Source organism: Mastomys coucha, unplaced genomic scaffold (genome assembly GCF_008632895.1).
Source record: "Mastomys coucha isolate ucsf_1 unplaced genomic scaffold, UCSF_Mcou_1 pScaffold6, whole genome shotgun sequence".
NCBI lineage: Eukaryota > Metazoa > Chordata > Mammalia > Rodentia > Muridae > Mastomys > Mastomys coucha.
In genome coordinates, this window is record NW_022196912.1 from 103343810 (window position 1) to 103371782 (window position 27973).

General features: G+C 38.7%; 1 protein-coding gene and 1 long non-coding RNA gene across 24 annotated transcripts in view; one reads left to right on the forward strand and one right to left on the reverse strand.

The window, feature by feature from the left end:
• Nucleotides 1-27973, forward strand: part of Nrxn3 (neurexin 3) — a 1683426-nt gene that overhangs the window by 434636 nt on the left and 1220817 nt on the right. The gene's annotated exons all lie outside the window — the stretch shown is intronic.
• LOC116079857 lies at nucleotides 1826-27894 on the reverse strand. Its single transcript, XR_004114178.1, has 3 exons — nucleotides 27447-27894; nucleotides 9486-9646; nucleotides 1826-2019 (listed from the first exon to the last, which is right to left on the reverse strand). It is a non-coding gene; the product is annotated as an uncharacterized LOC116079857 (long non-coding RNA).

Here is a 27973-nt window from a genome sequence, read left to right on the forward strand (position 1 = left end):
CATGGGCCTTTTTAGTTGATAGGTATGCCTTATAAAAATATCTGAGCTCACACTGCAAATAGAGAAGCCCATTTCATAAGTTTATGGAGATTGGAAAAATGATCTAAGACATGGTGCCCACACATGAGGCTTTTATAGGATATTTGAGGGCATTAAGGCTAACAAATTCATGGCCTCACTTTAATGGTTCTTTGTAATTTTAAGGCTGCTATAATATAGTACAAGAGCTAAGATGTAATGCTCCCAACAGAGGAGTATGGGAAGTCAGAAGAGACAGAAGAGAGGAGATTTCTGAGGAAATGGTAGGTGGCATGCATTTTCACTCACCTGGAGAAATTCTTTATGCAATCTTTGTGCAAAGCTTTTTCTTGAGTCCTTTCCTCTTTAGGTGGCAGTTTGGGCTTCCAGGAGCTATGGGTAAGGTTAGGAAAGGTGCTTAATTTGACTTTTGCTTCATGTGGGAAGTGAAGAAAGAGAGAAATGAAAGTATCGGAGTAAAAGTGGCTTGAGAACTAGTGTAAGAGCCACCATGAACTGCTGAAACTTAAGCCACCCAGCAGAAATCTGGGACCTAGGTTTTCTTTTGTTATAAATAGGAGAACATGCTAGCTCATTGCTGTTATTTATCACTGGCATATATGGGAACAAGCTGTATCATGAACACAATTACAATGAAATTTAGACTTTACACTTGCATCTGTCTTGAACTCTGCTTATACCTACCATGGGAAAAATTTGGGTTCTGATACCCAGGATACAATGATTCAGATCCCCACATCTACTCTCCAGCTCCAATCATTGCAGTGGTAGCTACCACTCATGAAAATGACTCATGCTGTGGTCTCCCCTCTTTGAGTTCCTTCCCTGACATCCTTTTTGATGGAATGTAATGTGAAAGTGTAAGCCAAATAAACATTTTCCTCCCCACCTTTCTTCTTGTCATGGTGTTTTATCACACCAACAGAAACCTAATTAAGATTGCTGTCTGCCTGGTGCCCTTCATGAGGGAAAGATGCTGCAGTGTCTAGCACCAAGTGAAAGTTGGGGATGATGAAAATGCAAAAGGGCAATAGAGACAGACATTAATATGATGGTATAGAGAAGCTAATATTTTTCTCTTTTTAAGCAGCACTGAATGAAAGCTGTCAGTGGGACCTTCTTCTCAGCTAGATTTATGGTTTCTGCATGACATTGTTTTGCTTTGCTATTTGGAAGATAAACACAGTACTAGAGAGAACAAGAGTCTCATTTTTCTATTAGTAGCATAAGCATGGAGTCAATGTGATTAAAGTCCAACTGGAATAATTGATGGAAGTCCCATTGCTACCTCCTATAGTCCCACCTCTCCCCTCCATTTCCATCACCTCCCCATTCCCTACCCTCCTCTTTCTCCAATACTTTCCTCCTTCCATTCCTATTTCCCCTCTTCATTTAATCCCCTGTACTATTTCTTCTTCCTTCTCATGAAAAGTATAAATCAATCATAAAATGATATCACTATTTTCTTCGGCCATCTCTCAGGGTACGGGGTTGGCATCTAGTTCTCTCTAAAGGACATATCTGTCTCAAGAAAGGTATCTTCCACATCTAATGGTAGCTATTGAAATATTATTCACCACTGATAAATAATGTAGGCTTTATTTCATTTCTTGAAAGTCATCTACATGGAGAGGTAATTAACCGATGATATTTGGGAAAAAAAGTGCTATATCTAAAGTTCAAAGTTGAATTTTTCATTGGCCTCTTAGCAATTAAGGATGATAAAGGAACAATGTTTTATTGTATTAATAGTAATTATTAATTATTTGGAAGAAATGAACATAAATTTGGGGCAGAGCAGAATGTTCTTCTATTATTTTAGGAAAGGTGGATATTACATACTTTTATATAAAAAAGAGAGCTTTAGTTACAGTATCTTGTTCACAGTGAAAAGCAATACAATTATATAACTGGGTAAGGGTCTTCTTTCTCAGTAGAATTTGTATTTGTATATCTTCTTTCTCAGTAGAAATTGTATATCTGAGGAAAAAGAAAATACAGAATAAACATTCTTGGGGGATATACAAATGGAATATTGATAATCAAGAGAATAGTATAAATAAGTTAATTGTCTTTTGTATTTTGAAGAATTATTTTAAAAGTTTAAAGTTATTCTATGTTTATGAATGTTTTTCCTGCATGTGTGTGTGTGTGTGTGTGTGTGTGTGTGTGTGTGTGTGTGTGCCACTTGTATGTAGGAGGTGTTTACAGGGGGAGAAGAGGGCATTTAAGTGGAGTTAAAGACAGCAGTGAGCTATTACTATTTGACTGCTGGGAAATGGATCTTGGTCCCCTTAAGAGCAGCAAATGCAATAAACCACCGAGTCATCTGTCTAGATCAGGAACAATTCTTATAATGGAAGATAGTGACATACTTTTAATCTCACCAATCAATGAGTAGTAAAGGATAGCTAAACACTGAAGTTAAATGATTTAGGTCAAATTTCCATAAAATATCTTCACTGATATATACATATATAAAGTTTCTGAAGATTTTTCAAAATAGTTTATCAGTCTGGTAGGATTTCGGGTATCATCACACCCAGTAAAAGACTTAAATGGTAGAAGTTTTATTATCTTCTGACTATCTGCAAAGGGTGAGTTATTACATTTTTTTTACACACACAGTCATATACATACTCACACACACATACACACACACATACACATACGCACACACACATACACATACACACATACACACACACACACACACACACACTTCAAGAATCATAGGAAAAATACTATTGTGAAAGACAGGAAAATTGAAATTCAGAGATACAAAGTCATTTGGTCATTATTATATATCCATGGCACATCAGTGTCAGTGTTTGAATCAAAATATGCCTATCTCTAAATTCCATGATGCTGAGCAAATAATTGGGTTGCTGTCCTGGCAGAATGGTAAACTCAAGGAATAAAATCAAATGAGGGATGTGGTTTTGTGGAGTTTCTAATGGCACTTGACTCATACCAATTTTTCTATAAGGTTGGTGGAACCACTGAGGCTGTGATTCAAATTTCAGCAGGTTCTCTCTTTCTCATAATAAACTAAATGCTACTCATCCAGTTCTAAGACCACATGCCCAGTAGTGATTTGTAAAGATTGTAGATCAGCCTTCACTCAAGTGCCTAATGGGTCTGCTCTCCTATAACCAGTAAATAGTGGTAGCTAAGTTACAAAAATTCACAACCAAGGCAATTTATAAAAGAAAGCATTTAATTGTTTCATTAGCAGTTAACTCTGAGCCTGTTAACTCCAAGCTTAGAGTTATGAGCACAACACAAAGCTATGTTGGCTAGAACAGTTATGGACTCACATCTTTGATTGGAAAGCACAAGGCAGAGAGAAATACAGTGGGGATGGTTTGTACTTTTGAAAGCCCAGAAGGCCATATCTTCAAATCCTTCCCAAATACTTATACAAATGGGGGACCAAGCATTCAAGCATATGAGCCTATGGGGACCATTTTCATTCAGCTCACCATAGTCTGGAGAGACAGAGCAGTGATTCCAATTTCTGTTACCATGCTTCCTGGAAATGTAGAATCCAACACCTTGGATTCTATTCCATCATGCTGGCAAGATAAGAAAGTCACCTAATATTATAGGTGACTTCATTATTTTATAATTATTATTATTATTATTAATTATTATTAGCATCAGTAGTATGTATGTTAGGTATATACCTTCTAATTGGATCTGACACAAAAAATGTACTGTAAATACACTGAGAGCTTGTCAACATATGGTTGAATATTCCTGTGTATTCTTAGGAATCTTCATAGATATTACTTGGTTTTTAGTGAGTGTAACTCCTCCTGTTAGCAGATTTATATTAGAGCCATGTTGTTCTAAGATACACCAGATTAGAAAAATATGCCTCTACCTTGTAGTGCAGTTATCCTTTTCTGCTGGGGAAAAGTGCTAGATGTGTGTGTTTGCAAGAAATCCTGTTATAAGGTGTGTGTGTCTATTAAGAGAATCAGTGAACCAGAGCCCAGTCCCCAGAGGGGACTGCTTGAGATCATCTTTCTAGCCCAGTGATTCTGAAGCCTGGCTGTCTGACAGAATGCCTGGAGAGCTTATTACAAACACAGGTTCCTAGACTCTTCTGCCACCCACCAAGTCAGAATCTCTTAGAACAAGTATAGAAATATTTATTTCTACAATTGCCTCAATTTCTACAATCTGCCAATCCATAGAGTATCCCTTGGGAATCCCATTTTCTTTTACTTTAAAGATCAAAAGCGTCATTGGAAGTGTTCATAATCCAGGTAACGACCTAACCTGGAATCAAAGACAAACTCTTTTGTCTAATAAAATTCTTTTTTCCCTTCAAATATTCTATCTTTGGCACTTTGGGATGTTTCTGGGTTGCTATTGTTACATGCTACTACTGATCATTGACTCAGCCACCTATAAGCCTTCTGAGTTTCTAGTTCTATTCTGTATTTGACTCTGTGGTTGAGTTCTTACCCCTACAATTCTTCCTTTTGAATTTGCCTCTCTCAGTAAGATTTATTACTTATACTACATCTAGTCTTAGATTAAAAGTGGCCCTAGTATGAATCATATTATATTAATTTGATGTCAGGGAGAGGATTAAGGAAGAGCACAGAGTGAGAACCCAGAAGTCTAAATGTGAGTTCGTCTGCACAGGAAATGATGACTCCAGTAAGTGTATAGATCTTTTCCATTTACATTCCCCTGTCAGTTAATCCTCTCAGCATAATCCTCTTAACTATGTGTTTTCCCTTCACATTTTATCTGATCTACTTCTCTGACAATCCTTTCTATGTTTGCTCACTGCCTCTGGATCCTGAGAAGCTCTCATGGTACATGGGAAAGTCATCCATGTTGCTTTGGCTCCTTGAGAGGTTCAGAGTGCAGGGAAAGGCCCTTTGTAGAGGGTGGATTGTATGTAAAGTATAAAGGTAATATTCAGCTTGTCAAATTTAAGAGGGATATATTAAAAATGAGACTTTGCTTCCTGTCTCAAAACTGAACCTTCTTTTGGGCACAGTTGAAGGGGCTACTGTGAAGACTCAGAAGATGAAGGATGCAGGGAAGCACTGACTCATACACCAAAGTGCTAAGAACACTGTTAAGAGGACATGAAGATGTGAGGGGGGCGGCGCCTTCACAAGACATTCATAATACCACACCAATTGACATGCCAGCATTGACTGGGGAAAGAATCGCAAGTCTTGATCCCTAATTGAAGAACAATAGGTAGACAATGACTGAAGGAGGGAAAGTCAGTTTTCTTCAGGGGTGAACTACCTTATAGGCTACCTATGTCCAAGTGGCCATCTCTAGTCAATGTAAAACTAGGAAGTACCAGTAAGACTTGAGAGGTTTAATATAATATATATATATATATATATATATATATTTATACATATATATAATTATAGAAGAATGAATTTGAGAGTTGGATGTAGGGGGAGTAGGAAAAGTTGGAGGGAGGGAGGAGTGGTAGGTATAATATTCATGCAGCATGCACTTATGTATGAAAGTCTCAATAAGTAAATAATACATATATATTTTTAATAAATAAGTAAATAAATTTAAATAAATTAAAGGTCTGGTGACCAGTCTCAGTAGATAAAAGGGTTCCTAAGTTCAATTCCCAGAGTCCATGGTGGAAAGAAAGAACCAACTCTCAAATGTTGTTTTTTGGCCTTCATATACACCTCAATCATTGTACACATACCCACTTTCTCTCACACACATAGTGTCTGCACACACACACACACACACACACACACACACACACTCACACACAGGAATACACATACATACACACATACATACCCACATACACGAATACATACACACACACACACAGAAAATGTTGAAGTTTACATTTTAAAAAGAGGCATAAACTTAATGATTGCTTTTGTGTGATCGAGGAAGTCAGAGTAGAGGAAGAACCGTTTCCACATATGGAAGAGCCTGGCTCTTTCTGTAGAGCCAGCCCTGTCTGTGCTCTGTTTCCTGCAGGGAAGGATCTGAGGACTAAAAGGCATAACAACATGCCATAGTATTTCAGTCTCTTGGCTTGACTTTACACCATAATAACTTTATCCAGTTGGGAACTCAAATCCCTCTAAATTAAAATACCCTTGGGAGGGGTCTAGCCTTAATCCCTTTATCAGCTTACTGGGTAATTATCAATTAATACTTTAGGGGCGATTAGCTGCTAGCCAATGGAAATCAAGATAGTGATGTCAGAGCCACTTCCTCTGACTCACTTCTCTTTAGCAGAATGACCTTGATTCTATAACTTCAGGTTGGCCTTCTTTTTCCTTAAGACCCTCAAGGAGAGCTGGCTTCTTTTCTAGTCTGCTTTGGTGATTGAGCTCTACATGCATTTCTGGTCTTCTGCCTGAAAGAAGGCTTGCTAAGAGGCTTCCTTGCTTTGTGGCTTACACTGTGTCCACAGAGGGGAAAGGATAGGGAGCTGAGCCATGGGGTTGCTTAGTTATAATACTTGAACATCTGTTTGCCTGTGATGAGTTTGCAGAGGAGGCTGACGTAGGGGATGTCACAGTTCCACAGCAGAAAAATAGGCTGATAGGATCAGAAAGGATGCCAGGCTATTGTGGACATCTGCCGTGCAGAATGACATCAAGTGGCTGTCTGAGCACAGTCTGAAATCCCTCTTGACTTTCAAGAGACCCCTGGGCTCGAAACTTCAAATCTGCACACTAAGCATGCCATACGGCAGGCCTGATCTAGTGTCAACAAGATGCCCATATTCCTGTGGATGCAGGATTTGTGTTTGGAGTAACTAGGTTCTAGTGTGCTATCTGACCAATCTAAAATATAGGCAATGATTCTGATGCTCTAACTTTGAGCTTTCCTTATTGTAAACAGTAAGTTAAATGCATAGTTTTATTGTGTTTAAGATACTACCTTGGATTCTCCTTTGCACCTTCAGTTTCCTCTCTAATGAAAATGGAACATTTCTGCCTTATCCTGTAATAGTAGCTAACATTTCCTGAATGCTTGTTTTATATCATACACTAGAGTAAACAGTTTTATGCATTATTACCATAATACAATAATCCTAAGAAGTAAGTAGGAATAACGACCATTTTGATGTGTAGAGAAAGTGAATGCACCAAGTAAGATAAATCTCTCCTGTTTTCAATATGTGTGGAAAGAGATATGACAGCATTTGCCAGCACCTTTAACACCTCAAAAGATCCTTCCATTTTCTGTGCTGCTGAATGGAGCCGTTACCTCTCAGTGAGGCTATGTGAGATGTTGTCAGAGGACATGTGTGTAGAATTAGCTAGATATTCAGAGACAATAGATGCCCGATGACAGAAAGTGTTCTCTGTGTGTATGACTATGTCTTTGTGTGGGTGCTTTGTGTGTGAACAGATGTGGAGGACAGAGAGCAACTTTGATTGCCATTCCTCCTTAGGAGCTGTCCACCTCATGTTCTGAGATAGCGTTTCTCAGTGACCAGGTGCTTGCAGATTTGTCAATCTGGCTGACCAGCAAGCCTAAGATCACCCATTTCCGCCTCCTCTGTGCAGAGATTACAAGTGATTCAACATACCTTGCCTTTTTTTAAAAACAAATATGTATTCTAGAGACTGGTTTGGGGTTTGAACTGAAATCTCCATGCTTGCATGTCAAAAATTTTCTGCCTGAGCCATCTATCTCTCCAGCTCCAAACCCTGCTTCATGTCTCTTATTCAGAAGAAATGTCTTCTAGGTTTATTTTATTCTTTTATTTTCTTTTATTTGTTTTGGTTTTTCAAGACAGGGTTTCTCTGTTTAACAGTCTTAGCTGTCCTCAAATTCACTTTGTAGACCCAGCTGCTCTCGACCCCAAGAGATCCTCCTGCCTCGGCCTCCCGAGTTCTGTTGCTCAGTACCCCTGTGAACATGTTGATTTAATTAGAACTGCCCTATAAAAATAATAAACCGGATTCACTTTCCTTTACAACTCCTTTGCTTTTCAAAGTATCCCTAGAAACAGATTATTGTTTTTACTTCAAATTCTTTGAATTAAGAAGTTAATTAAAGAACAACAACTCAAATTTAAACAAGTTAAAAGCTTTTCATCTTATCTCATAGTTTCTCTCTGTTTTTGTGCTTTACCACGCCAATAGCCTGGAGGCAAAGGGAAGGTTTTGTTTTCGAAGGGCTTCCCTTTAGAGATGGAAGGTAGACAACCAGCTCCTTTTAATGTGACACACATAATTCGGTTTCTTTGGGGGAAAGGGAGCGATATCTTAAATCCAGATAGGAAAGGACCCATGGCCTTGTGCATGCTAGACAAGTATTATTCCATCTAACTATATTCCCTTGAGAGATGGATATTCTATTTAATTCTTCTCACAACACCTTGAGCATAGGCTATCATTGTCCCTGTTTTACAGTTCAGAATAAGAATGAGTCAGAGCACCAGGTATGTTGATCCCAAGTGTTACTTCCAGTGTTGTAAGTGATGAACTCAGTTTCTAGATTGGGTTATTGATAGACTGACAGTAAAAATGATGACTCACATGCCTATGGGGTTGGTTTGAATTGCTTTCATGAGAATCAGAATCCTGCAAGTTACAGGGAATCTCTCTTACTTACTACCTGTTAGGACAGTGTGAGTGAGGCAGAGGTGTAAAACTCTGATCCTCTTTCATTTAAGAACTTGGGATTTTGCTTACCATGTAGTTTTGCATCTATTTTCATTTGTAAAATACCACATTAAAACGTTATTTGCCCTGATCACAGGAGCTGGTTTGGTTCAATTCTGTTCCTACACGTACTTTACCTTTTTCTAGTTTCAATCCCGTGCAAGCAGGCACCAAGCTAAGGTGTCTAGCAGGTGGTATTCCCAATTTGCCATAGGAAGAAACTGAGGCCACCAATCACAGGGCTGTCATTAATCACTGTGCCTCTGGACTTGTAGTACTTACAGTCTAGTGCTTTCTATGCAACAGAAAGTGTGAGCGGTGAGCATCAGGAACACATGACCTTGGAATAGAGACATATTTAGGTGTTCTTGGTACAAAGTGAAAAGCCCCTGAACTGTGTGTCACTGTTTAGACCACATATTCTACTCATTTAGCTAGAAGGACTACCTGCACGTTGCAGCAGGTAGGGCTTAGATTAGGCCCAAGGAATTACTTTACTATGGAAATGAGGTAATCCACTGGTTTTCTGAAAATGTCATAGAATTTAAATATGGCAAGCTCAAAATGCCTTGGGTTAGGTAAATAGTGAGGACCATAGTGAAAAGCAAAGAAATAATACTTAGAAACACATTTTATAATTCTATTGATGACAAAACATAGTCTTTTCTTCCTCCACCCCTCCACCTTCCCTTCTTCTTTACTTCCTTCCTAGTTTGATTTCTTTCTTTGGGTACCCTTTAACTTAAGGAGAAACATGATTCTGTGAAGCCGTGCTGTTTTAGTTACCTTGTTCATCGCTGTGCAGTTACCCGACAAATGCAACTTTAGGGAGAAGAGTTTTGTTTTGCCTGATGATTTAAGGAGGTACTGCCCATCACAGCCAGGAAGACATAACATCTTGGGACTCATCTCTGGAAGCGGGAATTTGTAGCATGGTTTTGCATGTTCTGGAATGAATGGGAATCAAACGATCCTGAGCTCAGGCAGGGCTCCTCCATATCCCTCAAGGCCAACTAATTTGGCTCTAAACTTGCCAATTATGCTCCACATACAAAAGTTTCCATATGCTCCCTATACAGCAACTTCAGATGGGGAGCAAGTATTTGAACACAAGAGGCCAAGGGATCCTAAAGCCCAGCTTGGCATCATTCTCATTTCCTTTCACAGAGCTTCCTTGATCCTACTTCCTATATCATGTCTATACCTTTAGTTATTCTTCATCCTTCTTCAACCATTCTTTGTCCTTCCCTCAATTATCTGTTCTCCCTCTCAAGGGTGTATGGATTATAGCACTTTCTAAGTCCCTGTGCTGAGTAGCTGCAGCTTTAGAAACCATTGCTGTGTAGTGTTGTCACTGTGGCATTGTCAGCTTCCCCTGTAGGTCCATCCCACCCCCTACCAGTGCATCTCCTTGCAGCAAGGTTTCCCTTTCTTGAGTGACTTTTACTAAAGATCATGCTTTGATACTTGAGGACCACACAGGTGGGAGCTCTGCTCTGCACAGAATAGAGTAGCTTTCTGAGACACAAGCAAGGTGTCGATAGTATTTTAGAACATTAACAAATCAATGGTATTTCCTTTCAAACATCTGTAAATAAGGTATTTGCATTTTGTAGTCAAGTTATTTTTTGCGAGGTTCCCAGTTTCTTTAATTACTTGAGTTCGAGGTTTACAGACAACAAATCTCTCTGAAACTGTTTCCTTTCTGTTGTTTGAGAAGTTTGTGCTTGTATATAATATTTTGGTCAAAACCACCCAACATTTCTTCTCATCCAGTTCCTCCTCTACCTCCCCACCACTTTTTCCTTCTAATTTAATATACTCTGTCTCTCTCTTAAATCCACCAATTCCACTTAATGCACATGGGGGTAGGCCCATCTACCAGAGCATGGGTGGTCTCTTTGGGGCTGTATCCCTGAAGAACACTGTCCATCATTCCATTAGTACCCATCAGTTGCCAGTAGGTCCTCAGCTGAGGATGGGACTTTGCAAGCCTCCCCACACCCATGCTCTTATGGCTGTCCTGATTAAACAATACTTTTAGAGTGAATACATAATTACACAGTGAAAATTAATTTACTCTAAAGTGGGTGTCTCCTAAACGTCATAGAGGACTTTTTCAGCAAGGATGAAACATGCTACATTTCAGGGTAAAACAATAGGTTGTGCCAACCCAGAGACAAGAAAGGGTAAGGCTGTGCTTTGGCATGTGCTGTGATAAGCAACCTTGTACTCCAGTCATCAGAACTGTGGATGCTATCTCTTTAAAAACAAGCCCAGTGTTTGTGGGAGTGCCCTCTGCTCATTTATGGATTTTTTTTTTAGCCCCAAAGATAGAGGTGTCACCTTTCCCCTTATCTGTAGCTCCCTGAAGAGCTGGATGAATAAAATACTCAGGATTTGGGACAAGGCTCTCAGCTACCTTGTTGGAAATTACCCCTTTCAGCAGAAAAAAAAATCACTTAGAGCCTTTTTATTTCCCCTTTCCCTTGACAAAATTGCATTTTTGGCTATCAAGGCACTTAGGCCTCTACAGGTTGGTTTTCAGGTGCCTGGAGGGTGGAGAGAAGTTGCCATGGAAATTGATGCTCCACACTCTGGGGGAATCAGGAGTGATAGGCATCCCTGCTGGTGACTTGGGGATCCTCTGTGCTGAGCAAGGATTTCATCCAGGTAACCACACACAGGTAAGAAGGAGCCAGTTCAGGCAGCATTGGTTATAGCATCTAACCTTAAACCTAAGTCATCCTATTGCCAGAGCAAGACTTAGGCAAAGTACTAAACTCTGTGGCCAGGATCTAGCTAGCCTGTCTGGGAAAACTCTGTCTAACCCTTTAGGTTTTCCTCTCACTGTTTATAGAATTCAGAAAGCAAACCAACTCATTCTTTCAGAGGAAGCTAGAAGCCTGAAGAACATAGTAAGGTCTCAGAAAATCTCTTTGGAGACTAGATGATGTTGTCTTTCTGTTCAGCCCTTCTAAGGGCTTGTTTATTTTGTTCTGTTTTTGTTTTTAATCTTATCATTAGTTATGTCTTAAGAAGACATATTCAAATAATTTTTAAAGATTTATTTGTATTTTATGTACATGAGTGTTTTGCCCATCTTTATGTCTAAGCACTGGATCTCCTGGAATTGGAGTTATAGAATGCTATGAGCTACCATGTAGGTTTCTGGGAATTAAACCAGAAATTTCTCTGAGGGTCCTCTCAGAGCATCTGATGCTCTTATCTGCTAACCCGGTCTCTCCAGTCTCCAAGACACAATCAAATAGCTTTTGAGTCATTGGCTTCTGCCCCTTTATTTTTCCAGTTGCTCTAACTGAATGCCTTTATTTATTTTCCAGCTCCCACTTTTTCCCTTCTTTTTCTGATATGCCCTTCATTTTTGCAAACTCTTCCATTCTGCTTCTATGGCCATTGCACACAAATATAAGCATCCCCATCCTTCTGTAGCAATCTTCCTGGGCAGATTTGATGCTGATGCTCATGACAGAGATTGGTAGAGATGAGTCAAGTGTTAGCACTGTCCTGCTCTTTGTCATCTTCAACTGTAAATTTCTTTTAAAATGTGGCTGGCAAAAGCATTCACCCAGTGGCTCCTTGTACGTGAGATGCAGTTTACAGTTTGGTTTGCTAGAACCTCCCTCTGCCAGTCCTGGCCTTGCAGGATCTGCTTAATTAACTCATGACCCTTTTCTTGAGAATAAGCAGAGGAGACATCTGTCTAGGAAGACCTTCACAATATTTGTTCCATTCCTTGCCACTACAGCCAAGGTCCTCAACCTGTGGGTCAAGAACCCTTTGAGGATTGAACAACCCTTTCACAGTGGTTGTATAGTAGATATCCTGCATATCAGATATTTGCATTATTATATCCAGGTTGCAGTCACTGGATCACATTGGTGGTCTCTGCCTTGTTTTTCTCAGTATGCCTCTATACTCTGAGTGCCATATCCTTATTTACAGTACCCATCAGAGTTCATTGTACATAGGTAGTGCAAATTAGATTTAAAGAATGTAAACCAGATTTGGAATAGATTTGAAGAAATGCCACTTTTCCTACTTTATAGATAGTTTTTGTTGTCTGTGTATTCTGATTATGAAAATTCTGATTTACACCAAAGAATGTACAGAAAAAACTTGTGCTCTCTCTTAACCAGTGGGAGATAATGAGGTAATGTGGACTGTGCTAACTGTCCCTTGAAGAACAAATCCATTGTAGAAATTTCATAGTATATTATGGTATTTTATGTTAAGGTGGAGATAAATAAGGAATGTTCATTGGCAATAATAACCAGAGATAACTACTATAAGGTAGAAGAAAATGCCAATCACATACAGATCTCAATAGATCTGTGAGATCTACTGAAGTTTTGTTCACATGAAAAATGTTTACATTAGAATCTGGAAGAATGCCCAACTCATGTACATAAAGTGTAGTAAGCGTAAGTGTGCACTTGAGTGGCTGTGTGGTCTCAGGACACACTTGCTATATACAGCAGTGTGTGCTGTCGAGAAAGAGAGCTCTGTCCATGTCTATTTTTCTGACTTACTTCTAGGTCTTCCTATGCTTAAAGCTCTGTCATAGCATTCCCAGAATCCATCTTCATTCCCTGCCTTTAATACTTCAAGTTCTAAACCAATCTCTCCTTTCTTCTTCTATCTCTCACCTCTCCTTCTCCTCCTTCTCCTCTTCTTTTCTCCCCTCCCATCCCATCTTCTCTTCTCTCTCCCTTTCTCTTTTTTCTTCCCCTCTCCTCCCCTCCTCTCCCCTCTTCTCTTCTCCCTTTCTCCCTTCCCCTTCAGTCTCCTTTCCTGTCCTCTCTATCATCTCTATTCTTTCCTTTTCTATTTTTCCTTCTTCCTCTTTATATTTATCTGTAGGCTGAGTTCCCAAGCCTGTTAATGAAACATTTTTTCATAGAAGGCAATTGCATGTGAGTTTACTGATAATAGTTGTTTGTATATTCACAATAGTTTCACTTTCTTCCTCTTCCTTGTATGTGTATGTACACAAGGGATACAAACAAGGACAGACCTGATTGCTCCTTTGTTATAAGTAAAGACCATCTAATCATAATAAAACACATTTAATAATTTTGTATAATGAGGAAATTAGAGCCATAATGCAAGGGAATGAGAGCCAATTCCTTGAAATGTTTCTGTCTTATCTTTTAATTAAGAAAAGGACTTTCTTTTTCTCTCTCTACCAATGAGACTGACTACCGAGATGCCTCATACCGGGCAATTCTAAAGGTACCCAAGGTTCTGCTTCCCTCATTTTTAGAAAGGAAAATCCTGAGGGGGGTGGGGTTGATGGGAAAGGGAAGGAAAATAATGTGTTACATTTGTAGCTTATTTTCACTCTGGATTGCATGGCAGGTTGATTTCAGCAGACACTCCACAATGGGCACCCACCCATCTTTACCTGTGTTTTTCTTAGGATTAGGCAGTAAAGTAGTTCAGTGATAAAAAGCTGGAGCTCTGGCATTAAACAGTCCTGTTTTATTGTCCCAGGTTTGCTACTTTACTAATTTGTGATCTTAGGAAGTTGTTAAACTTTAAAGGCTTTAAGCTTCCCAGCTGCAGAAGGAAACTAACGATATCACCCACATCCCATAGTTGGTGTAAAGCTTAAAGTAGTGATATTTATTTCAGTGCCTGTCACATGATCAGGACTTTGTCACATTCTTTGTAAGAAAAATAGAGAAAGAAGGATACTAAGAAGTCCAAAGGATAATATGTGCTTGGATGAGGATGTTATATTAAGGCATTTAAATCCTGTGTCTATTTCTGACTAGCCATCTCATTTTGGAAGGCAACTTTGAGACACATCAATTTCCAAATCTATAAAAATGGAGGATGCTGGTATATATTTGGGGGAGTTCTGAGGGTTATACAAGACAGTGCACATGCAAGTGTGTCATATCCTGAAGTTAATTATGGTGTTATATTACCAATGGTGAATAGAATTTGCCTGTGACTTATCCTACTTCCAAGCGACTTTCATTGTATGAATCCAGATGCATTGTTGGTTCCACACTCTCAGGATCAGACTCATGATCCTTAACTCTCAAGGCAAAGCTTAGTGCCTGAAAATATTCTTTGCTCAGGAAATACTATCAGAGCCCTGCCATATCTTTCCACTTCAGTGTGACTTCTGTCATCACATACCATTTTCTATGTGGGGCTTTTCCTTACCACTAGATCCACTTTATTTGGTATATAACAGTGTACACAGTAATTAATGGTTCCCTACTTTAGTGTCCCTCAACCAAGAACTAGTAACCTTTTTAACACCAGCTCCTAGATTTTCCTTTCAATTTTTCTTGCTAGAAGATGGCTTAATGGTTCACTCATTACTGGAGCAACCTGAGGCTTAGGTCACATGCCTACATCAGCTTCTATGTAAACACAACTTACATTGAAATTCTGCCTTTGGAGTTTGCTTCCCAAGATAGCGAAACAAAGACACATGGCTGCCCTAGTAAGCCATCTCAGTCATACTTTTGTAGCTGGGACACAAGGAAACTTGCTTCTCAGCTAGTTACAAGAAAATAACCCAGTCCGGCCTCAGTCTTAATACTTAAGTTGGAAAGCATATGATGGAGAGAGACACTATGAGTCCTTTCTTGTAATGATGTTGATCTAAAGACTGGTGTGCTTGGGTTGAGAGAGGGTTGTGAAAATCTCATTTGACTTTTTTTTTAGATTCAAATAATATTGTGGGTTTAGGATAAGATGAGTGGGAAGAGACTACCCTCATGATTTCCGGACCAAAACTGCAGCTTTAGGATTCTCTGGTAGGCAGAAGGGAGTTGAATCCTGACCCTGTAAGTTCTAAGATCCAAGAGGACTATTCTAGCCTGAAGACATGTAGACTTCATAAGTGTCCTTTTAATTGATTCCTTACACTGGATACCTTGAGTCATGGTAATAGATAGCTGAGGATACTCTTTATGGCCATGCTTGAGCAGAGTTGAGGTCATAGGGCTAGATGTCCAATTCCTATGATCTCCAATTGGGCTACTTATAATCATACAATTATGACCAGAGGTCATGAATAACCTTTATTGACTCTATAAAAATCCTGATATTTTAATATAAAAAAATGTGTTCATGTGCATTTTTCTGGAGAACAAGTTGTGGTATTTAAGATTCTAATAAACATAGTCAACATATTAATTACTTCATATTAATGCCCAATTTTGGTACTTAGAATTTAGAAAAGGGATATTGTTGTTCAGTGATTATATTAGCTGTAACAGTAGTGTCCCTTGGTCCAGGACTGACTTTTCAATAAATCATATCTTCTTGGGAGTAGTGTGAGAAGCTGATATATCTCAATTTAATAGGGGCACAGTAACAATGTAATAAGTTGGGGATTATATATCGAAGTGATAAGTCATTGTTTACATTGCTTGTTTATTATGTGGCTGCTGTTACTGGTTTTTATGCCTACTTTCTTGGATACCAATGCCAAAGGGAGAATTACTTCTCTTTTCCTTTAGTCTTAGCTTTTGTTACTTCAAGGAGGTAGCCTATTTAGAGGGTAAAATGTAAATTTCAAAGAAAAGATAACTTGGAGCATGTGAGATAGGTCAAACTGCCACACCTAACAACCTGAGTTTGTTCCCTGGAATCTTTCTATAAAAGGGGAAAACTGACTTCAAAGAGTTGTATTCTGATTGCCACATAAACAATATGAATATGTGAACCCCCAAATTAATAAATTTATAATTATTAAAATTAATTAATTTAGAAAATAAAAATAAAAGCTCAAAATCAAGGATGGAATTTTTTGAGATAGAGTCTTAGTTTGTAGCTCATTCTGGCTTTGACTCAGTATAGTCTTCCTGCTAATGAGTGAGAGTCTCATAGACAATAGACTGTAGAATATACTTGCTATCATCTTCTCTCACATCACCCTGATCTCTGGCAATGCAATACTAGGGGGAAAAAAAGGACAGTCCTCAAGTTGATATACTGATGGGGGGCTACATCGGCTTGACATCTTGTCAGGGTTCATGTGTATATAAACTAGTAAATCTGAAGCACAAACATTTTCTATACCATTTGGCACAGGATAGAGGAGGACATTACTTTCTGTTGTTTATTCTTTTGTAATAGCTTTGGATGTTGTTTTAGTGGCATCATTGCAGCTTGACACTAGTGTTATTGATGAGCCCTGATTTTCTTCCAGAAGTGGAGTAGAGAGTCTGAAAGAACTTGTAGGTACACAGGACCAATACCTTTCACTGTTCATGGACACTGCATTGAGACCAAAGGAGATGCAGCCGTATCCTGGGAAGTGGTTTCTAGGGACAGTATAGATATTCATAGGAATTTATCAGTCAAAGATTTATGATTGTAAACAACAACAACCTAATGCAGTTAGAGCCTATAGATTAAATGAATGAGAACTTTTGCTTTGCTTTTTATCCTTTCTAAAAATTGTTTCTTCCACAATTTAAACAGAAACACTTTTTTTTTTTTCATAAAAGCATAGTGTGATGATTTCTGTAGTGCTTTTTTACATGTTTCTTTCCAGGTTTGCTTCATCTCTCTCCTTTCCTCTCATATTCTCAGATAGCTCGTGATGATAATCTCATAGAATAATCTTATGTATATGATATGTGCATATGTGACATATGATATGTATCATACATATGGCATATATATTTCATACATATGAGATATATGTTCAAACTCACTTTGTTCTACACTCAAGTAATTTATATAGAGAGATACTTGTAAAATATTTCTACATCATTACATCATTAGGAGAAGTATTACATTCTTATTTTATAAGATTTAAGATTTACATCTTGTGTCCCTTTAGGAAAATATTGTGAAATATTGAATTTCATGTAAAAGAACTAAAATATATCTGTATGGTTTAAAGAATAGTAAATCAAGTACTCATGCTATATTGAACCCCTGATGAAGGAGAAAATGACCCATGGCTTAGGATCTGCCTCTACATCACTGTGATCTTTTATTTGTTTCTCTTGAGAGCTGAGCTGTCCAGAATCAATCCTGGTCGGTCTTCTCTTTATGTATTTGGCTGTTTCTGCTCAATTCTACTTTATACTTAAATGGTCAAGCTCTAATTGACCCTTTTTTAACAGGTACATAATATTTTACCACAAGGGTCTATTTGTTTATTACATTCCTCTGTTGATAATTTTGCCTCCATTTTCCTTTTTACAACATAGTGAATCTCCCAGTAAGTGTCCTTGTGTATTTGTACTGGTGCTATATTGTATCTGGTAGAGTCTAGGAGATGGATTGATGAATAGAAAGGGACTTGCATTTTAAATAGGAGCAGATGCTATCCTATCACTTTTCAGAACACTGTCACACTTCACTGTCTTCAAACAGCATCCTTTTCACACATCCCTGATAGTGCTGGGGATACTGATCTTTTTCATTGTGCCTGTCTGAGCAGTGTAAAACCATAGCTCATTGTTATTTTAATTTGCATTTTCTAGACTATCTGTGAATCTGAGAGTCTTGTGTTTGTCTGGACGCCACTTAGTAGAGCCTTTCTGTTAATGGACTCTCCCTGACTTCTCTCATTTCTTCAATAGAGATGCTTGTCTTCTTCCTGTCTCTCCAATCTCTATTATTTGCCTACTACCTCAAGTAAAAAATATTTTGTCATCAAATGTGTTACTTTCTTTTATGTAGTTAAGTGTCTGTTATTAACTTTATAGCCTCTGGTCTCTAACTTTGAAGAGGACAATTTCTCTAATCTCACCTCGAAAAAAATGGGTTAGGCTTATTATAGAATAATTTGTTTTTAAAGTGAGGTTTGGGTTTCTTATATTTAAATTTTAGTGAAGTGGACATTTACTTTTGTGTTTAGTGTTGGTTAGAGGTCTGTGGTCATTGCAGTTTTAATGGTAAGTATGCTGATAACAGCTAATTTATAGTGCTTATTGTGCTCAGCACATTATACATAGGGGCTTTCTGTGAGTTAATCAAAATGACTCCTGCCTCTCACGACTCATCAATACAGAGTGTCATACTAGAGCAGTTCTATTGTTGTAAAAAATGAGCCACAGAGAACTTGGATCAACACTCCAAAAGTCGGATAGCTGTTAAAGTAGTGGAAATGAGATTTAAACCTTGGAAAGTACGGGCTGAGACCTGGATCCTTCCCGCATGGCTCCTGAGTGCTGGCCGCTTACACCAGGATTCCGTTCTTTCTCCATGATACGCATTACTTCTCTTGTCCGTGATCAGATTCCCATTTATGTCAGTATGTTCCTAAATTCTCTGTGCTCCATGATCTATAAGCCGTCACATGCAGTGAGTCCTTACTCATTCACAGTAGCATCACATCTGTACCATCCATTCTACTTCCTTGTTTCACTCTCTGTCACTCACTCATTGATTATTTTTAGGCATCCTTGCTTCTAAATTGTATTTGTGTTCATTTTTATTTGGTTAAAATGTATTATGGACTTCAAAGAAAAATGATTTTAAATAAACATATAGATTGCAGATAGATTCAGGCACATATTAAGTACTCCCATTTAAAACATGATACATTTGCTCACTCATTCCAATATTTATACAGCAATAAAGCTTCATATTCTTCATGCTGTCTTTTAGACTGCAATTTAGAGAAAATAATTCATAAATACTTTAAAATTTTATTGATATCTTTAATAAAATATTTTCCTCAATTCTGTGTTTTAGTGATTATTAATATGCTAGAGGAGAGGGATTGATTGATTGTATCTACTTTATTGATTTAACATGAAGAAAACTATTAATATATTCTTTTTCATTCAATGGTATCTATTCATTTTATTAACTTATTTTAAATGTTTTAATTAATTCTTATATAATTTCATACAATATAGTTTCATTATATTTTACCCCAGGTCCTCTCTTTAACTCTTCCCAGATTCACTCTTGTCTTTTAGTCACTCTCTCTCTTTCCTATTCAGCAACCCATTGAATCCAGTATGTTTCATCCTCATATACTCCTAGGGGTGGGCCCATGTGCTAGAGCATGTTAACCCACCAGGAGCCACATCATTAAAGAATATGGACTTCCCCTCACTCAGAAGTCATCAACTGTTCTTAGTTGTTCAGATATCTATGGGAGCTCATGAATCACTCTTTCACTCCACACACGAGTGTTGATTGATTTGATTTTATACAGGCCATGTGCAGTGACAACTGCTATGAATTCATGGTGCAATGGTTCTATCCTATCCAGAAGACAGTATTTCATGCAGGCCTTCCTAGACCTCTTTTTCTTATGATCTTTCTACTCCACCTTTCCACACAGGTCACTAAGCCCTGGGCAAGGGGGTGATACAGTGGTCATTGTGAATGAGGTCTCCATTGTACTGTGAATAGTTGAGGTTTCTGCAATAACTACTGGCTACTGAACAAAGAATCTTCTCTGATGATCTGATCTACAAATCTAAGGTCTGTACAAATCTTCAGATCACAGATGTGTTATTACTATGTAGCAAATTAATAATAGCAAGTTCAACTCTGGAGCCAATGAACTTCTTCAGCATGGGATCTCAGCTAGATTTACAATACCAGGTATGGATTTCCTGTATGGAGTGGTCCTTACATTTAAGCAGTAAACATTTGTCCTGTTGTTGCACCCATGGGTAGAGGTTGCATGTTAGTCATTTTTATAGGTCACAGATGAGTATGAGTATTGATGACACACTGTCCTGTGACAACAGCCTACCTAACACCTTCCAATACTACAAGAGCTAGCCAACAGGGAAGAAGCTTTCTATTCAGTACCTAATTGATTTCTCCCTGTCTTCTCATTAATGAATGTGGTTTCAGCAATAGGGATTTACCATCAACTTCTGGTGCACAACTAAGATAAATGGTACTAGTCTATATTGCTTTGGGATCTTCAGGATACCTGTGACCTACAATTCTAGGGAAGATCTACCATATTAGGCTCCAGACTTTTTATTTGGCAATCCATGGCTTTGAGCATGAGCACAATGTGAAGGGTAACTCCAAGTAAGCTCCTTATATGAATATAATATATATTTGTATCTAGTAATTGAGATAACACCATAGGTTCTTAATTGGCTTTTGTTTAGGATACAGGAAAAACTAAATCAGATTTTTCTTCTTGCCAAGAAGATGCTGGGTCATTTTCATTGTTGCAGGTCTATATAAGACCCAAGAGTTGTACCTAATTAGCTGATCTTGATTCACACTAACAAAATACATCAGTTTCTGACTCACCTTTGTATCTTTGCTATTGTTATTCTCTTTTCCAGAATGTTCTGCCTCCTTCCTTAGCTCACCTACTAATGCTTGTCTGTTGAACTGCATTGCTCCTCTTGGAAACCCTCTCTGTAAACTACCACAACCTCCTTGTACCACTCAGTTACTAAGGTTACCATCTCATTTATCTGTGCATGTGTCTGTTACTGCCATAGACTGGCAATAAACAAAAAAAATCATTGCTAGTATCTTTGACTTCTAGCCATGAATGGTATAAAAGTGACCACAATGATTATTTCTGAAAAAAAAAATGTATAAATGAACCATGTGATGCTTTCTTAGCAGTGACATTGGTTATATCATTTCATGATTTGATATCTAATTTTAACTTCAGCCCTTTTAATTGTATTAACCTACTAGTTCTTCTCCTTTTCTATAAGGATATTTTATTCTCCTCTGAAAACATTTACAATGCTATATATCTCTTTCTTGCATCCTGGACCAACTCTTCCTTTCTTGGCTTTGGTCTGTTCTAACCTTGTTTCTTTGCTCCAACTGCCTTATTTATATCACTATCTGCTAGAGAAATAAGTGAAGTGATAATATCTAGTTGACTTTGGCCCTGCTAAGAAGGAAGAGGGGACAAAAATGGTCCAACATATTCTTTGTTTTATTTTTCCCGAGTAGCTCCTACCTGTGCATCTATTATGCAGCTTAGCATTTGTTGCATATACACATGCACACATATACAATTATACATATAATTGATCTATTATTAAGGAAGCTAATGTGAATATGCATTGGTGGTCATTATGTTTTAGAAGAAAATTAGAGAGATAGTTAACATATGTCTTATGCCAAAATTCCATGAAAACATTGGTTGGGAAGAAGTTTGGGGTGAACAATGTTCTACTAGTAAGATGCTCAACCCTCTACACAAAAACGACTGAGGACTCTGCCCAGGGATATTTTCTAGATTATGTGAATACTGCCTTGCTGACATGGGAGTTCCATGGGAAAAAGCATGGGACATCTGCATTTTGTGATGCTGTGGAAGTCTTGCTCTATCATGTATAAACTGAGGTCACCCATGTGAGATTATCTAAAGTATCTCTTTGGTACTAAGAATAAAATAAGGACAAGGATGTATTTCTTGTTTATGCTATCATTCACAGCAAGGTAAGAGATAGCAAGGTAAGTGACTTTAGGAGTCACTGTAGTATGTTGATAGGATATGAAGGTTATGGAGTGTGATCGGTAAGGTTCAAAGACTAAGTGTGATGTCAATTAATGTTAATGATTTCATGCAAGATTTTAATTTTGCATGCTTTAGTTTCTCTTTCCATACAAGAAAAAAGATACAGAATCTTACTTAAGAATGTGATGGGGTAATACATGTGAAAGCACATCAAGGAGGGTATGCGTGGTACATAGAGCTGGGCCAATGGAGTTCTTATCACCAGAGTACTGAGCAATATGAATTTGGGGGGCATGCTTCTGGGGAAAAGCCAAAATTATGTTTCCTTTTCTTTTTGCTGAAGGGTCAAGACTTACTTCGTGATTGTCACAGAATTAAAATTTAGTGCCAAGTTATCATTTCTTCCCAATAGCTGCCCTATATTTTCCTCCTTTGTTTCCCAGTCAACCATAATACAGAATTCTTATTTTTTTTCTTCGAACAGCTCTAATGATGTTTATTATCTTTGTTGATGTGATTGAAAATTTAAGGGAGACCCAGAGGGCCACGGTTCGGGAGGCAATGTAGCAGTTTGCCTCCTGTCCTCTCCTCTCTGTTCTTTCTCTTTCTCCCTTACTCTGATTCTTCTTTTATTCCTCCTTGATCCTCAATCCTCTCCACCCTGTATCTCTTTTCTCTCCTGAATGTTGCCGTGTCCTCTCAATTCTCCATTCTCTTCCTCTGCATGCTCCTTGCATCGTGTCCCCTATCTCTCCTATCCTTCCTGTTTTCTTTACTTTCCAGTTCTTCCCTTTCCAATGTCTCTCTTTCACCATGTCTCCCTTCTCTACCCCTCCTCTCTCTCTCTCTCTCTCTCTCTCTCTCACCTAGCTTCTCCTCCTCTTCCACTTTATTTTCTTCTTGTGAGTTCTCCCTTGTTTCTTTTTTTCAAATGCCTTACTGAAGCTTTTTGTTTGTTTGTTTAGACAAAGGCAACTCTTTCTGTAAGGAAAAAAAAAACCCATGCCAGCAGCCAAGACAGCAACATTTCCTCCTATTATAGCATAGTACGACTGGAGGTGTCCTTGGAGACCAGTGAACTCAGAGGTCCTCAGAGGAACTAGTTGGTCATGATACCCTGGACATCACTTAAAAAGCCAAGCTCTGTTTTGAGTGCTTCTGTACTACAAGGCCAGCATGGGGGCTTGGCATAGTATTTGTATGGAGTGTCCCCAAATGTATTTATTTGAATTTAAGAAGCCTTCCATTTCAGGCCTAATTCCACTACTTACTAATGGAGCCATCTCAGTGGAGCTATTAAGACTTTCAATGGCGGCTGTCGAGATGGTACAGCCAGTAAAGTACTCTCTGTACAAACAGCGGGTCTGAGTTCAATAGCCATACCTCACATTTTAAAAATCCTGGTGTGGTGGTGCATGCTTGTATTACCCAGTACTGGGAAGGCAAGCATGCACAGGCAAATTCTGGAGACTAGCTGAATGGCCAGCCTACCCTACTCATTGAACTCCAGGACAATATAAGACCATATCTCAAACAACAGATGGAAACCTGGCCTCTACACACCTGGCTGCATATTTATATGTACATATGCACACACATATGTTCGTGAACACATATGATGATGCCCATGCATGTACACACACATCTATATCTTTAATATATCTCTATCTATCTATCTATCTATCTATCTATCTATCTATCTATCTATCTACACACACACACACACACACACACACACACACACACACACACACACTCACTCACTCCATAGTCTCAGTAATACTTGTAACACATAGACATTAACTCCTCAAATAACTGGCAGTAATCACCAGCTTGGATGATATATAGTAAACTTTAAAATCCATAAGGGTTTTCTTCTATGGCCCTGATCAGAATATAGAATCCTGGTTACTTCCCTGAGTACACAGGATGAAGATCAAAGAAAGCCTAAGCATCTCTGTGCCTTGTAACAGATCTGAGAAAGGGAGAAGAGTCTGTCAGCACCATCATTCTACTTAGCTGTCTCTATAGTTTGTTCTAAAATGTCTCAGAACCAGTAAGAAGAGAGGAAATAAAAATATACCTGCATTATACATTTACTTCCCCAAGACTATTTCAATGAATCTTTAAAACAACCTTATAAAGCAAATGTTATTATTGCATTCAGATACAAATGCTGGTATGAAAAGCATTTTTTTAAAGCTACCATGTACATGTCTTGATCATTTTAACAGAGTTTAAATACATACAGGGGGCCTTGAGGTCTTGAAATTCTTAAACACAATGGATAGAATGTTTAATGTTGAAAAGCCAGCAGCCAGTGTTAAAAAAGGGCCATAAGAATGGACCACACAAGGCTGCATCTGAGGTCATAGCCATCTGTGCTTGGAAGTTCCTACTCCATGGCCAGAGAGTTCTGCTAAGTCCCTAATGATTTCAGACCCACTCTTTTCAGAATTTCACCAGGTTAAGTTGCCTCCACTTCTGAGTTCCAGAAGTGCAGTTTCCCAGTCTAGTCAGAGCTTGGATCCTATCTTCCCCTCATGGAACTGCAGGAAGAGCCTTTCTAGCAGCAAATATGCAGGGAGTTATTCTTAAGCAGGGGCTTTGACAATTAGAGTCATTCTCATGATGAGGTACACTTGTGATTTCATAGTAACCAAGTTCCAGTTACTGTAAATCCCTGCATTCAATGCAGGAGCTGCTTGTAACCCGTGCTGCTAGCTTACGCTCTGCATCTTACCCCTATCACAGCCAATGTGTCTAAATCTCGTTTTTTCTTCTTCATTCATTTAATTTTATCCTTAAACATTTGGTCCCAAATAGTACCCACCACTAGTTGTAACCACACGCAGCAAATGGCTTATCAACTGTCTACCAGGCAATAAAATGGAGGTCAGAGGGCAAGATGTAGGGAGAATTGTAGATCAAAGCTAGTGTGACATCATAGCTCTGTAGGAAGAGAAAGGCTGTGCACAACAGTTCTACAAAGAATCAGAAAGGAGGGGAAAGAGTGGTGTATGTGGGGAGCCGAAGAGTGGGCCTGATGGGAACAGATTGCCCAAAAGGTAGGTGGGTGGTGGGACATAAAAATAACCCAGGAGTGACCAAGCCTTCACTTTCTTTGAAACACTCACACTTTCAGGATATATTGAAACTGCTAATTTTGTTGGCACATTGATGTCTCCTTTTAATTAATGAAGGGCTTATTAGGGGAACCATCAAAGGGAAGAGAAGCAAGCTGCTAACAGAGAAAGAAGGGGCATGCATTGAATTTATCTTTGCAGTCACGATCAAGGGGGTGTCACTGGCTTGTGGTTGCTTGTGGGCGAGCAGGAGCCAAAGCCTTCTGCTGGGATCCTTGCCTTCTGGCTCAACATGCTTATGGCTGCCTCCCCAGTCCTCCACCAGCAATAAGACACAGCTCCTAAACAGCTTGCTTCTGACCCCAGTTGACTTTTGAACCCCAGATCTATCTTTGATTCATTTTGGTGATCATGTTATTGGGAATGTGGTATAAGTCAGAGATCCTGGAATCTTTAAGTTGCTTCATAGTGTGTGTGTGTGTGTGTGTTTGTGTGTGTGTGCATGCACGCACACACACATGCACATGCATGCACACACATGTGTTTTTCTTTAGACACAGTCTATTTCGTTTTTTTTTTTTTTTTTTTTTTTTTTTTTTTGAGATAAAGTCTCTAGCCAGCCAGGTTAGGCTGGCTAGTCAATAAACTCTAGGGATCTGACCACCCACCCCTCCACAGCTCTGAGACTGTAAGCATCATTACTATGCCCAGCTCTTTTATGTGTCTTTTTAACAACATGAATAATGCAATTAGTTATTATGAAGAGATGTTAAATTTTGATGACACTGAAATGTGTGGGATAAGCGTTCTCCTTTAGTCTCAAAGGTGAAGTGTCTGAGTGAGAGTCTACATTGCCCCATTGGCTAGAAATAATCTTCTGGTTCTGAGGGTCATTGAATATGTGGCATGGACCCTTCCCTGAGACTATGTTGAGTTTCAATGTCTCTCTGTTCTCCAGCCTGGTAGCTTCCACTCTCTGCACTCTTACTTCACTGCCACTACATTCAAACACTTGTATTGTGACTCATGCTAGGAGGTTGTTAAATTGGAAATTACTTTTATTAAATCATAATAATAACATAGATGCCATTTCTATTTTAACCCAGAGCTCTTGAGATCCCTAAGTCCATCATAATCCAAGAAACTCTCACAAAATGTACTATCAAATGTCACATCTTGCTGAGGCTGAAAGAACTGTTCAGCTGAGAGTGGACTCACCTGGGCTCCTTAAACTAACAGATATGAACCCTGGTTCTGAGACATATTGATGTGTCATGATCACTTGCAAAGTATGTCACATAAAATGTAACCCTAAATAAAAATTCATATACTAAACTTTAGCACAAAGATTATTAAATATTTCATTAGATCAGGTTCAAGGTCATGCCTGACATGACATCTCACCTGTACTCTTGCATGGGATTGTGCAGTGTATAAGCACAGTTTAGCTGTGCAATTTATTTGAACTTGAAATTCCTCAATGCTAGTAATGTCTGATCAATTGTGTAGAACTTGAAGAGCTAACTGAAAAAAGATGTGTATCTTTGTGGCAGGTGGTAGCAAGGAGAGACATATAAGAGAATGCCTATCATAAAACTCACCCTAATGATTTGGTGAAGAAAAAGTAAGGTCGATTTGGAAGAACCCTGAGAGTCTTACAGATGGTAGGCTGGAAGACCTTGAACAAGACACTCTAACATGTCAAGCTTAGGTGTTCTCATCTATGTAATGGAAGAGAAAAGCCACTTTCCTTTTCTTGCAGATAAGAACCAAGATGAATGAAAGTCCTAATACAAGCCAGGCACCCAGAGGCATTCAGTGAATATGAGAGTTATGTAATTACCATTGTTGCTCTGATTTTGCATCTCTCTTAAGCACTTGCTAAGAGTATATGGATCTACTTTGTGAGAATACAGGCCCAGCATCTAACTGTACACAGGAGACCACTTTGCCTCCTGCACAGCTGGTATTTAAAGCATCAAAGAGAATCTACACTCAAGGTACTTGTTAGACCATTCAGTCACAGTCTGTTGTAGTCCAGCATCTGCCAGAGGTTTGCCTAAGGCACCTGGCATTTATTTCCACTTAATGCATGTTCACATAATAACTCTCACGGTGCTTACCATGTGCATTGTTAAAAGAATACTAACTCATTTAATCCCTATAACTACTTTATAAGTACTATCACCCTCACTAACAGAAGACAAGACTGAGGCACAGAGACATTACCTCACCGTCACAAAGTTAGCAGTGGGGGCAGCAAGATTTGATCCTACTGATACGGTTTCAGAGACTGGAACTCCTGTCTTCACAGATCATCGATCTCTCCCAAGTTTCATGAAGTTGTCAGAAAAAGAAAGACCCAAATAGGTAACTTCAGTATTGTCTTTCTCTTTCCTATTTAGTGTCCAACTCTTCATTGCTAAGTCATTTGTTCAGACATTTGGCATCTTAGCCAAAATCCTGGGAAAGTATTGTCTTCTGTAATCCTTAGTAGTCCTAACATGAAAATTCAAGTACGTTTTAGAGTTTGTCTGCACAGGATCTTTTCTGTTTTACTTCTGAAACAAGAGCTCTGAAGTCCACACCTCTCTGTCTACTATCAGGGGTATCCTACTTTATGATATTATAATATGACTTTGTTAGGTCACATTCATAGTTATCCTATGGTGCATGGGCCCAAGGTGGCCAGTCGAATGTATCTGATATTCTACTTCATTATGACTCTGAGCAAAGTTCTAGGCTGAGGCTTAGTC